General features: G+C 43.4%; 1 protein-coding gene across 4 annotated transcripts in view; it reads left to right on the forward strand.

Annotated features, from left to right (window-relative positions):
* The first annotated feature begins 440 nt into the window (after positions 1–440).
* PLCE1 (phospholipase C epsilon 1) overlaps positions 441–14,109 on the forward strand; it is a 329,559-nt gene continuing 315,890 nt past the window's right edge. For 3 of the 4 annotated variants that reach the window (XM_043597014.1, XM_043597015.1, XM_043597017.1), the window contains exon 1: positions 443–764. The gene's annotated coding sequence lies outside the window, so the exon portion shown is untranslated. Of the gene's footprint in view, positions 765–14,109 lie in introns of all 4 variants that reach the window. The other variant, XM_043597018.1, reaches the window with a different exon arrangement.

Below are 14,109 nucleotides of genomic sequence, written 5' to 3' on the forward strand. Positions count from 1 at the left end.
TGTTAAATTAATGACTGACTGAAGGGGTTCGACACTTGGTGCTTCCATTTACCAGAGTAACCTGGGTCAAGCGACCTATCCGCCACGAGCCTCAGTTTCCAGAAGTGTCAAACAGGGCAGGTCCCCGGGGAGAAAGTGTGGGCTAAAGTTCCCGTGGCCTGGGATGCCCAGAGTTCCCGCCTCCCCACAGCCGGGCGGCCCGGCAGCGCTCTCGCCCGCCCCCGCCTGGGCCCCGGGCTGCCGCCAGCCCGCGGGGCCCGAGGCCGAGCGGGGGTCTCGCGGCGGGCCTCCCGGGCGGGGGTGGCGGCCGGGTCCGCCCCTCGCCCCCGCCTGCTCCGCGCGGCCCTTGCCGGGGGCGGGCCCCGCCTCAGGCCGCTCCCCCGGCCGCCCGGGGGCCCGCGGCGGCGCTCGCGGCCTCTCACCCGGGGCGGGCGAGTTCTGGGAAAGGCCGGCCCAGGGCGGGGGCCCCCGCTGCCGCCCGCGCCGCCGTGCCGTCCCGGCAACGCGCAGAGCCCAGGGGCGCGGAGCGAGGGAGCGGCGCCCGCGGGGGCGCACACGCTAGAGCGCGGCGGGCGGGAGGGCGGGCGGCGCGCCCCGGGCTCTGCCTCCCGGGCACTTGCCTGTGGCTGTGGCGCGCCGCTGGCACCCGCTCCGCCGCTGACACACGGTAGCGGGGACACCCGACGCCGCTAGCGACAGGCGCGTCCCAGAGGGGACGCTGCACTTGGGGACTCGGTGCGGCGCGACTGGCCCGAAGAGCAGAGGTGAGGAGGCGACCGTGTGGCTCTGTTCCCGAGGTTGGCGCCGGGGAGAGGTGGGCGCTTTCTGTGCGACCCCCGCGGATCCGCGAGGGCGGCCGCGTAGGTCCGTACCTGGCGCGGGGGCCCGGGCCCCGCCCCCACCCGGGCGACCCGAGGCCGCGCTCCGAGGGCGCGCGGGCCACTCCGGCCCGAGGGCAACCTAAGCGCCAACTTCGCTGCCCTCACACGTTTGCCTCGGTCTGCGCCGCGTTTTCTGTATGCTTGTGGAGGCGGCCAGCCCAAGGAGGGAAAACATAAGTTCTCTTTGAGGCGGCACCTAGCAACAGGATTTCAAGGAAGGTGCCCACGAGATAGTTCCTGGAGAGACTGAGCTACATCAAGTCCTAGAAAATCCCTTGTTGGACCTGGGCTCACTTTAACTGGTAACTGGGATGGCCACGTCTTTTAAAATGTTCTCTAGTGCTGCGATAATAAGTAACATAGAGCCAGAAGCCCGCCGTTGTGGCTAATAACAAATGCGCAGTATAAATTGTATTGGTTTTGTTTTTTTTTAATCCTTGCCTGGTGTTTAATCCCTGAGACAGTGGGTTCAACCGACTCAACCAATTGTTCCGTGTAAGAAAGATTCATCGTTTAAAGATTTATCAGCATCATTTTCACTAGCTCCCTGAAGAGATGTTACGGGAGATTCACTTCATCGGAAAGTTTTATTTGCATGCTGTTCATAATTGTAGTTGCATTTATGCAGAATTTGCTGGTAGATCTTTTATATCCTTGCAAGATTAGGCACTTTTCCTTGTGTTTCTTGTCGGCACCCCTGGTAGAATAGGGTGGGGCCTCGACCGCAGAATGGGCACAGGGGAGGCCAAGAATGCTGGACCCACTGGGGAGAATTTTTGAAAACCTTTCTTGGGTGGTTGGTGAAGGTGACCCCATAGATACTGTCCCACAGTGTGTCCCTGCGGGAGAAGGGGAGTTGAACTATCTCTGGATGATGTATGCAGCCATGTCTTCACGAATACTTTCTAAAGAATGCCTGATGATGCTGTCAGCTAGAATGTCCTTTCCTCTTCCCAAATGCCCTTCCTGCCCCTTTTCACCATTCTAAATCCTAACCATCCTTCAGACTGAGTTTTGTTGCTGCTGTGAGGCCATCCCAGATAACCCCAGCCCCAAATAGTCAACCTGCCGCTGCTGGGATTCCTGCAGCATTTTACCTTCCCGACCTTTCTTTTCTTCCAGAGTCATTTATGTGCAAGTCTCATTTTTCCTACTGAAGGCATTAATGGTGGCTTTCTTAGCACAGTGCTTGCGACTAGAAGGCCCTGTGAAATAATTGTGGGCTGCTATTAAATGTTAAGACTTTTGTTCTTTGATTCAAATCTTTACTTTGGAGAAGATAGTATAAATGAAAGGATATATTGAAAAACGTAACATTTACCATTTATGTGTCCTCCATTTACAGGCCGACAGAGGAAATTTTCTTTATACCTAGGAGCCATGCATAGTAATTATCTTTGGTCCATGACTTGGGACCAAGTAAGAGGTGAGACTGAGCTGTAGGGACGTTCTTCCAGTCCTTCTAGTAACATAAGCTCCTTGGATGTGCTCCAAGGTTGACCTGTGTCATTAAAAATTCCGTGCTCAAGTGGGTTGTGGTGAAGCTAGATTCCAGTGAAGGTGGTTGGTTTTCTTTTTTATTTGCAACTGTTCTTAGTCACAGTCTCTTCTGGGTTTTTGTCGTGTACTTAAAAAAAAAAAATGAATTTAATGTGCAATTTGTTACTTACAAATTTCTAAATGAATAAAGGGTAATTGGAAAGAATTGTGCATGATGTTTTTTTTTAGAGCAGAGAGCAGGGAATGTTTCTCATGCTTGGGCAGGAGGAGATATTTGCACAGAGCGAGCCCGCTCTGCATGTGTGTGTGTTGGCAGTCCCCAACTGCCACACACCTGGCTGGCAGGCAGCCTACGGAGGACAACAGCTGCTTCAGCCCAGACTCCTCTCTCTCTGGCTGGGCTACCTCTGCTGGGGGTGGGTGGGAGGAGAGGGGGATTCCTGGGGAACACAACAATTAAGTGCTTCTGGATTTAGAAGGAAACATAGGGAAGCTGTTAGAGAAAGTAATAGCGGCTTGTTTGATCAAGTTGCTTTCCTGCTCACATTTGGTTGACATCTTGGCATTGAGCAAGTGGGAATTTGGTTAGAGAGAGGGAAGGCAGGTGATAGGGAGCATGGCACTGTGGTAGAAGGCCTGGGAGGTATGATGGGGCTTAGAGAAGCATGTGGACCAGTTATGTGGGATCCCCAAAAAGGGAGTTGGAGATGGAGAAGTGGGGAGGGTAAAGATGATGTCAAAGATGTACTTTGCCATGGGCCAAGCACAAGGCCTAGAAAGGAAGAGAAGACTCTCTTCAGCATCATGTGGTCTTCTCTGCTCTCAGGGTGCAGGACTCAGGCTTACGTTTACTAAAGCTATATTTCATCTGTGTTATGGCTTAAATAGGTTTTCATGGGCAGGTTGGATCCTAGCCCTCTATAGCTGTGCCATCAGTATGGTAGCCACAAGCCACATATGGCTCTTGGCTTTAAATTCAAATTAGTTAGAATTAAATGAAATTAATGAGCCACATTTCAAGAGCTCAGTACTTACATGTGGCTAGTTGCTGCTCTCCCAGACAATTAAGATACAGGACATTTCCATCGTTTCAGAAATCCTGTCCTGGAATATTGTTCTAAAGGGTTCATGCCTGTTCATCGCCAAGGTACTGATTTCTGAACCAAATTTAGTCATAAATTAAAATGTTCCTGTTTATAATGCTCTAGCAAATCTATTTAGATGCAAATCATGGTAACAGTTGTTGTTGGTAACACTTCTGCAGAGCTTACGGCATTCCAGGTAGTGTTCTAAGTACTCTACGTCTATTATTAACTCATTTCATTCGAACTTTAGGCAGCAAGTGCCAGAGACGTGTTATCCCTTACCTGCAATTCTAAAATCAAAACAAGCTCTGAAAACTGGTTTTCATAAGTTTGGCTACAAAATTTGGTCTGACTTGACATGAGGTAGTCTTTATTTTTCTCACCTGGTGAGAACTGTTCATACATTCTTATTTCAGAAAGAATGGACATGTTTGCTGTGGACCCTACCAACAGTGTTATGTAATATATGGCACACGGTACTGTCTTAACATTATAAAAACCAAAAATCTTCTGATTTGGATAAAGGAGTATGGACCTCCATTATCATGTGCATCTTAAAGATGGGGAAACCCGGGACCTAAAAGGTTAAGTAACTTTCATGGGTCATAGCAAGAAAGTGCCAGAGCCAGGAGGCAGTCAGAGCAGGCTGGCTTCAGAGTCCATTCCCTTGACCACTGTGCTATTCTGCATCAGCCTCTGGTCTCGTCACTCAGAACAAACAAATGGCCACTTTTTTTTGGCTGGGTGAAGCCAGATAGCTATAACTCAGCTGATTAGAAAGTTTCAGGTAGGGCTGTGGCTAAATAGTTTAGCAGTTGAGGTTGAGATGCTATGAATGGTTAGTTAAACCACGTGTGCTTAGCAGTTGTTTGCCTTTCCCCTTTCCACCTTGTGCCCATCATAGTTGATTTTGAGCCATTCACCATGTAGGAACTGATAGAAAATTTGAGCCATTCACCGTGTAAGAACTGATAGAAAAAGAGGCCATTCATCGTGGTATTGGTAAAATTACTGGGCCCTTGTTGAAACCAGTGGCATGTGGCAGGTTATATACTCATAACTGTTATGGGGTAGAAGGCAGGGGGGATGGTTTGGTCCTGGTGTATACTGACTGCTGAACACTGGTGGGGCCAGTCTGGTGGCCCACAGGGGTTCTGAGACTTCCTGGTATGCTTTCAGAGGATCTGGATCCGTGTGACTCAGTTGGAAGTCTCTTCACGGGAGACTGTGAGTTCCTATCTTCTTTTTGGAGGTTGACTAGAACTGCAGACCTGGCCCAGGGTCGGCAATGGGCTTTTCACTTTCCCTCCCCAAGTGGTGGCAAGACTAAGTGGTCCCTTCCTGGGTATACTTGAAGAAATTCTTAATTAATCCCAAGGTTTCTCCTTTGAGTATAATAAAATGTTCTGAGTGCTTCACTATTTGTGTGGATCTTTTAGTATGGGCTCTGCAGGACCCCTGTCTCTCTGTATCCAGGGAGCATTTTGCCTTTTATGGCACAGTCTCTGAGGCCCCTGATTGTCATGGTGCAACCCTTTTCCCCTCCCCCTAAGTTATAATAGCTTAAGGTGTAGGGAAAAGGTATTCTATTGGTGAAATACAAGGACGCTAGAATCAAACTTACCTGGTTTACATAGGCTTTACCACCTACTAGCTGTACAACCTTAGACAAGAAATTATCCTTTCTGTAGGGTAGTAATTTTACAGGGTTGCTGTGAGACCTGAGTAAGATCTTAAAGCACTTAAAGCACTTTGCATAGTGCCAGGTACATAGTGCTCAAAAAGTTAGCTACTAATATTATTGTTCTTGCCCTCTGGGTCTACCTTAGCCTTGCCAGTGTGCAGTTTTAGACTTTGGAGAGGCATGTGTCGTAGGCTGAATAATTCCAATAGTCGCCTAAAGGTGTCCAAGTCTTAATCCCTAGAACCTATAAATATGTTACTTTACATGACAAAAGGGACTGAGCAGATGCAATTAAAGATTTTAAGATGAGGAAATTATCTGGGTGGGCCTAGTCTGATCAAGAGGGTCCTTATAAAAGGGAGGCAAGAGGATCAGAGTCTCTAGTAGGAGGTAGAGGTTATGAGCCAAGGAATGCAGGCCTCTTAGAAGCTGGAAAAGGCAAGAAAATGGATTCTTCCCTAGAGCCCCCAGAAGGAATGCAGCCCTACCAACCCATTTTAGACTTCTGACCTTCAAAACTGTAAGATAACAAATTTGTGTTGTTAAAGCCACAGAAACTGTGGCAATTTATCACAGCAACAATAAGAAACTAATATGGCATGGAAGAGAAACCAGAAAGTGGTTGGGTGCAGAAACAAAAGCTCTCCTAATAAGGGAACGATACCAGCCAATACCTAGCGCAAACCTTGCTGGGTACTGTTCTGAGTACTTTACGTGTATTAACCTGTCATCCTCACAGCCGCCTGCTGAGATAGGTGCTTTTGTGTTCAGATCAGAGAAGAGGAAACTGAGGCACCGAGAGGTTCAGTAACTTTCCCGAGGTTACACAGTTAGTAGTGGCAGGGCTAGAGTGTGATGCCAAGCAGTCTGATGCTCTTAAGTGTTACCCACACTACTCCCCGAAGCAGGCATTTCTGTCTGCTTAGTCTGACAGTATCAGCCCCTGAATAGTATGTTACTGTATGGAAGGAAAAGATAGTATTTGAATCAGTGAGAAGGAGGGCAGTGTAGTCCCCCCATTGTCCCAAAAGCCTGGTACTGAAGTGCTCGGTGAGTTTTTGCCATTGCCGTCTCATAGCCGGAGGACGCCGACTCTGGGAGCAGTTCTTGTGCAGGCCTCCCTCTCGTTCCCACCTCTGTTCTTACAGCAGCCTTGCTCACTTACCACAGACCGCTGGCCCAGGAGTCCTGTTGGCTCTGCTTCCCACCTCTGCCTGTTTATTGGATTTGCCTCATTCCTGACTCTCTGCTCCAACCCTGAATTCCACCTTCTTCTGGCCCCTCAAATGCTCAAACTTGAGATGGTTAGTGTCAGGGGATAGTGAGGTACCACTGTGACTCTTGGGGCCAGGGGGAGGGTTATTTTTGCCTTTTTCCTTTGGTTTAGCTGGCTATTGTTGGTTTTCTAGCTGTGCTGCTTTTGTCTCTCAAGCACATAATTCAGAGTGGTATTGGTCGAAACCAGTGGTTTTCAAACTATGTTCCAGGAGTGTTTGGGGCCTCCGCCAGGTGAAGGATATGGTAGGAGAAGACCTCAGCCCTTCACCCTGCTTCTGCCCTGCAGCCTTGCTCTTATTAATTTTATTTATATATTGAAGTTCTGCTTTAGATTTGTCCTGGAAGGGCAGTTCTATTGCTAGAGAGGCAGAGAAGTTTGAGAGGAACCAACCTGCATGTTAAGGCACTCTGAAGACCTTTAGCCCAGAGACTTGGATGTGCAAGATATATAACTCTGTATTTTCTCTAATTGCATTTTACAAATTTGGGATTTGGATACATGTTGCTTAGATCTGTTTACATCCCAACTCTACTACTTATGTACAATCTGCATAACGTTCGTCTATTGGGACCTAAACTTCCTCATGTATGTAATGGGAGGGGCAATAGAATCTACATAATAAATGAGATGATTCATGCAAAGGGCTTAGAACAGTGCCTGATTCACAATAAAAATTCAACAAACACTAGCTCTCAGGATCAATGACACAATAGAAGAAGAAGCTAGCCTTGTGTCTTAACAGGGTTCTGCTCTCCTACGGGGCTGCAGCTGGAGGTCTGCTGTTCCTCCTCTCTCTGCCTGGTTACCACTGAGCTTTCCATTGTCCCTGACCACAGGTGACTTCAGGTGCAGTAACTTGAGGCTGCCTCTACAGCAGCCTCGCCTCCTCAAGGTCTCTGAGGCCTCACTGCCCTCTGCCAGGAAGCAGGGTCTCTGCTACTTTTAGGATTTGCAAGACATTTCTTCTTTCCTCCCCTGCCTGCCAGATGTAAGGGCTGGGATGAGAGGAGCAAAATGAAACTCCAGTCTCCTCCCTTTTTCTTCTCCAAGGCATTTGGTCCATAATACAGACTGAACACTGTTGAATCCTTTCCTCTCTACCCTTAGGACTTAACAAAATGTAAACATAAACGGGGTGGCTAAGCTTGACAGGGTTATTGGTCACACCGTGCTGGTCAGTGCCATTATCTACTTAGTGCTGGCATTGCTGCACACTCTGTGGCGTGATCTGCTCTGGTGGCCCCAAGAAAATGTGATCCATTTATAAAAGTACTGGTAAGTCTCCCTTAAGAGGGGCTGATTATGAGTCCTTATAAGTCCAGAGATACAACAAAACGCAATGATCATTTATATGTTTTTAATGCCTTATAAGAACAACTGCATTATAATAATAAAACAGTAGGGCTGCAATATTCAGAATTAAGGAAGAGGCAGAAGCAAGGAGAGACTCTGTTTTGATGACTTCATTTTAGGTTTAAACTATATAATATCACTGACTATGGAAAATCCAGGGAATGGAAAAAAATCACTGGGAAAAACACATGTGACTGAGTATATACTATACACATCTGGGATTAAAATATCATATAACAGAGTTTAATTTGGATATCACTGGATTTGGTTCAAGTTACTGTCATTTCTAAAGAAATTTCAATTCATTTGTTATTATTAATAACATGAACTCAGATTTCATTGATGAACATATTTTCACCTATGGTTTGTTTGCCTGGGAGAATTGAAGCCCTCTCTGGCAGTCTGGTTTGTCAATTTCAGAGAGGTGGTTAAAATTCACAGAAGTTAAAAACTTTTGGCATGAAATGTGTTCCTCCTCCCCGCCCCCCCCCCCCCCCCCCCCCCCCCCCCCCCCCCCCCGGCCCCAAGGCAGAACGAATTTGGATGATAGGGCAAAGCATAAACCTCACTCTGTCTGCAGTTTTGTTAACTGCTGGGGTCTGAGCAGATTCAGATTCACTTCTTTGCCACTCAGCAGGCTCAGTAGTCCCTAACTCAGCCTGGTTTACTGTGTTTGAGGTTTTTCTTTCATCGTGCCTCCGGCATGGTTTTACAATTCATAGTGGGAGGGATTGGTAAAGCTCCAGGCGGTTGTGAAAGAAATATGCTCAATTATTATTTGAACCTAACAGAGGAAGGTAAGAATTTCTTGAGCTAATATACACAGAAGCTAAAGAAATTTACAAAAAGAACTCCAAAAAAGTGACCATCATCCACTATGCAACATAGCAGTCAGACAGCCTTGCAGGTTCTCCCATGACCACCCCCTTGCTGACTGAGAATGGGCGGGGCCTCACCAATGCCAAGTCATGGGATGGCTGACAACAGGTGAAGTGTGTTCCCGACTCAGGCAGGCAAGCCCAGATCAAATTAGTTACAGAGGATAAGAGTGTGCTTATTTCTAGCCACACCATATAGTTCTAATGAATTATCACTATCTTAGCACAGATCTAAAATATGTCACCTATTTAGGATATACTAATTAAAAAAAAAAAGAATCTTTAATCCAAACAATTTTAACAACTACAATTCTTTTACTTATTATTTTTTAAAATTTTTAATTGTTAATGCAGACGTTATATACCCATTTATGACTTGTTTATTACTTTTTTATTATGTGCTATGTCATCCAACAGTGAAAATTGAGGGCTAGAAAGGAGGGGTCCAATTGTCTCCCTCTTACTTTTAAAGTTGAAAGAACTGATCTCCTTGAGAGACTCAAGGATTTGATCAAAGCCACCTAGCTGGGGAGTGGCAAAACTGAGACCTTTGTTTCAAACAGAATTAAGACCATACTGTAGATATATAATACTCAATTTTGAATCCTGGGTTCTTTGCCTAACAGTCCATCATTAAGATGTTTGCACATTAGAGGCGGCTGGGTGGCTTAGTCAGTTAAGAATCTGACCCTTGATTTCGGCTCAGGTCATTTCTCATGGCTTCATGAGTTCAAGTCCTACATCAGGCTCAGAGCTGACAGCATGGAACCTGCTTGGGATTCTCTCCCTCTCTCTGTCTGTCTCTCTCTGCTCCTCCCCTTCTCACACTTTATCTGTCTCTCTCAAAATAAACAAATAAAATTAACAACAACAACAACAACAACAAAAGATGTTTCCACATCATTTGGTGTTTCCAAACTTTGATTTCAGTGGTTGGGTCTCATTCTATCATGTGGTCCCATGGAGGGCTTATCCATTCCCCTACTGCTGGAAATTTCGCTGTTTGATCCCTGATTTTTTTTCTATTTAAATACCTCTCCATTGCCTAGATCTCTCATTCTGTCTTTAGCACAGAGTCCCTGGAAGTGGAAATACCACAAATCAAAGTGTAGAATTTTCTTAGAGACCCCTGATACGTACTGCCAAAATGCTCTCCAAAAAGATTGTACCAATTTGTGCTTCTACTTCTGATATACTAGAGTAGTCTTTCCAGTGGATGTCAGTGAAAGATACTAGACTTGGTGTTTCATAGTTTGTGCATTTCTTTGCTTACTAGAAATAAATATACATATTGATAAATATATAACACATCATTGTGCTTTTTTGGTTGTTTAATTGTCATTTTTGTCCATTTATCTTTTTTTAACTTGAGACTTCTTCATGAATTAAGAATATAACATTCCTGCATCCTATATTTTTGTAAGTATTTTCCTGTCTTTGTCACTTGCTGCTGTTTCTCTCAACTAGCATTTTTCTTTTTTTTTTAATTTTTTAAATGTTTATTTTATTTTTGAGAGAGAGAGAGAGAGTGTGAGTGGGGGAGGGTCAGAGAGAGAGGGAGACACAGAATCCGAAGTAGGCTTCAGGCTCCAAGCTGTCAGCACAGAGCCTGATGTGGGGCTCAAAGTTAGCATTTTTTCTTGATTGCAAAACAATATGTTTATTTTGGGAAATAGAAGTATGATAAAGAAAAAGTCCAAAAATCAACCACAATTCTATTGTCTAGAGTAATTACTAACATTTGGTTCATGGCTTTCTAGGGTTTTTTTTCCTGTTTTTTTTTTTTTTTTTTTCCCAAATTGAGATCATGTTTTCATGTTTTATAAGTTTTCACCTAACTTTGTTAAGCATAATTAAGCAGATTATGTTTACCCCCACTATGGGATACTATATATATTAATGAAAAATCATATTTTTGAAATGTTTAGCATGTTTTTTAACATATAGAAAATTTTAATTTCCATATGACCAGGCATATCTAGTCCTTCCTGATAATTACTTCCATGGCCTTTAAATTTGTAGTCTTTATCTATTTTCTATGATTATATTTTTTAGCTTTTCAGGCTTTAAAAAAAATTTTTTTTAGTGTTTATTTATTTTTGAAGGAAAGAGAGACAGAGTGTGAGCAGGGGAGGGGCAGAAGAGAAGGAGACACAGAATCCGAAGCAGTCTCCAGGCTCTGAGTTGTCAGCACAGAGCCTGATTCGGGCTGAACCCATGAGCTGTGAGATCATGACCTGAGTGGAAGTCAGAGCTTAAGTGACTGAGCTACCCAGGTGCCCCTAGCTTTTCAGGGGCATTTTACATTCAAATTTTCATTTGGAATAAGTTTTTTTTGTACATATTATTAGCTGAAGATCTAACCTGTTTTCTAAATACTTAATTTTCCTTAATTATACATTTATTCCTCATATATATTTATATTCCTTATATAATTTCCTTCAATAATACATACATTGGATAATCCTAGGCAACTTCTAATCTAATTTTGTATATTCTAAAGTTAGTTTCAGGCATAAGATAATCTATCTTCAAATGCTTGAGTACCTCACTGTTTTATTTATGTTAGCCTTATAATATACATTAGTATCGCATATAGAAAGTTCTCTCTCATTATAGCTATTCAAATTTTCTTTATTATTACTATTTTTTGCTTTTTATTGCAAATTAAATTTTGAGACATTTTGTCAAATCTCAAAAATCCACTGAGATTCTGACTGGGATTGAAATAAATCTATATATTAATTCAAGAAGAATGAATGTCTTTATAGTAATTAGTCTTTACATTCTGGTATGTTTATTTTTCTTTTCTAAAAAAAATTTATCACTGAAGTATAATTTATATACAATGTTATATTAGTTTTAATTGTGCAATATATTGATTTGACAATTCTGTACATTACTCAATGCTCATTACAATGTGTCATCACCATCTGTCACCATAAACGTTATTACAATATTATTGACTATCTTCCCTATGCTGTAGTTTTCATCCCTAAGACTTATTTATTATATATCAGGAGGTTTATACTTTTTAATCACCTTTATCTAATTCACCCATCTGTCCCCCCACCTCCAGTTTGTTGTCTGTATTTAAGGGTCTGTTTGTTTGTTTATTTGTTTTGTTTTTTAGATTCCATGTACAAGTGAAATCATATAGTACTTGTCTCTCTCTGTCTGACTTATCTAACTTAGCATAAGGCCCTCTAGGTCCATCCATGTTGGATGACCATGTTTCATTCTTCTTTATGGCTGAGTAATATTCCATTGTATGCATATACCACATCTTCTTTATCCTTTCAGTATGTTTCTTAATTTACTCGTTTACTCAAATGTCTCTCAGTTAAGTTTTGTAGTAACCTTCATATTATATTTCTCTTATTTTTAAAAAATGTTTTTTATTTAATCATCTTAATCTTTTAGCTGATTCTCTTGAGCTTTCTATGTGGAGAATTGTGTTATCCACAAGTAATGATTATTTCTTGTGAATCAGAAATTCCAGAGTATTATTATTATTTTTTTTTTTTTAATTTTTTTTTTCAACGTTTTTATTTATTTTTGGGACAGAGAGAGACAGAGCATGAACGGGGGAGGGGCAGAGAGAGAGGGAGACACAGAATCAGAAACAGGCTCCAGGCTCTGAGCCATCAGCCCAGAGCCCGACGCGGGGCTCGAACTCACGGACCGCGAGATCGTGACCTGGCTGAAGTCGGACGCTTAACCGACTGCGCCACCCAGGCGCCCCTAGAAATTCCAGAGTATTATTAACTAAGAATAAGGATCATAGACCTTTTAATTTAATCCTGATTTTAATGGAAATGCTTTTCATATTCACTAAGAAATATAACATTGTCTTTTGTTTTTATTTTTTTTAATTTTTATATATTTTTTTCAACGTTTTTATTTATTTTTGGGACAGAGAGAGACAGAGCATGAACGGGGGAGGGGCAGAGAGAGAGGGAGACGCAGAATCAGAAACAGGCTCCAGGCTCTGAGCCATCAGCCCAGAGCCCGATGTGGGGCTCGAACTCATGGACCGCGAGATCATGACCTGGCTGAAGTCAGACACTTAACCCACTGCGCCACCCAGGCGCCCCTGTCTTTTGTTTTTAAAAAGCTTAAATCACTTTGAGAAAGTAATTTTGTAGTCACATATTTTAAAAAATAAATAAAAGGAAGTTGCATTATGTCACATGCCAAAAGGGTAATCTTTGAGGTGATTTAATGCCTTTTTCACATTTGACCTACTGCTGTGTTACATTACATTAACAAATCTACCATTAAACCATGCTTGCAGTCTTGTTGTGGCAATTTATTATCATTGTATTAATGAATTATATCTCTAAGATAGAGGTTAATCTAGAACCCATTTGGATTGTACTTTGGAATTCTTTTTAGCTAGATTTTAGCCATGGTCATCAAAGGCTGCTGTTAAAATTAGCTGCTGCTCCTGGGTATGCATAGACTGGATTCCAGGAGACCACTCTGTGCTTTCCTGAGAGTGACAGGGGCAGCCTCCAATATGGTGAGGAGCTAGAGATGCTGTTTGTGTGGCAAAGTAAGTAGGATAAAGTGCATATCAGAGATGGGTTAACTGGGGCTCTTCCTGTGTTGTGAAAATGCGATCAATGCTCTTTTTTTTTTTTTTTTTTTTAAATACTGGGGACACTCATGCTTCTTTGTGTCTCTCATAAGATAGGCAGAATGGGAGGGTTAGGCACCCATTAGAGGGTTAGGCACCATCCCTGAGGATACCAGACACCAAAGACAGATCTTTTCTGGAGCAATGGGATGTTAAAGCAGCACTGAGGCAAACCCAAAGGACAAGCTTGGGCTGCATCATTGCCTAAGAATCTAGTAGTTGTCAATTTCGGTGTCAAGGCTTAATTTAGCTGAAAGGTTAAAAAAAAAAAAGTGTTCCTAAGGCACATGAAGAGAAAGAAAGAAGGCAGTTACAAAACTTAAAAATACTAAATGGCGAATACTGTTAAGTGTGTATTTCACAGCTGTAGGATTGAGACACTGACCCCGAAATGTTGCTACTGTGTTGGTGTCTTTGTGGAGAAGTTGGGGAGAGTCTGAGCCTCAGATGTAGGGGGTGGTTGGTTGTCTCTTCTCACTCTTGCTACTTACATGTCACCCTTCATTGCCTGCCTCCTCATTCTTTTCTACAGTTTTGTTTTTTCCCAAACTTCTTTTCTCATCCATTCATCACTCATATACACAGAGGTCACGTTGAGTCACTCCTGTGTGTCAGCAACTGGGCTTGCCAATGGGATGAGCAATACCCCCAAAGCTGCTGCCTGACCTGGGCTTACCTGAGCCAGGTGACAATGCGGGTGAGAACCTGACAGTTTCTGTGATTTGTGAAACAAGAAGTTACTAACTCTCTCCCTTTCTCTATAGCTCGGACATTTATTTATGTATGGAAGGGTAGTGTAAACTTTAT

This window comes from Prionailurus bengalensis, chromosome D2 (genome assembly GCF_016509475.1).
Source record: "Prionailurus bengalensis isolate Pbe53 chromosome D2, Fcat_Pben_1.1_paternal_pri, whole genome shotgun sequence".
In the NCBI taxonomy this organism is placed as follows: Eukaryota; Metazoa; Chordata; class Mammalia; order Carnivora; family Felidae; genus Prionailurus; species Prionailurus bengalensis.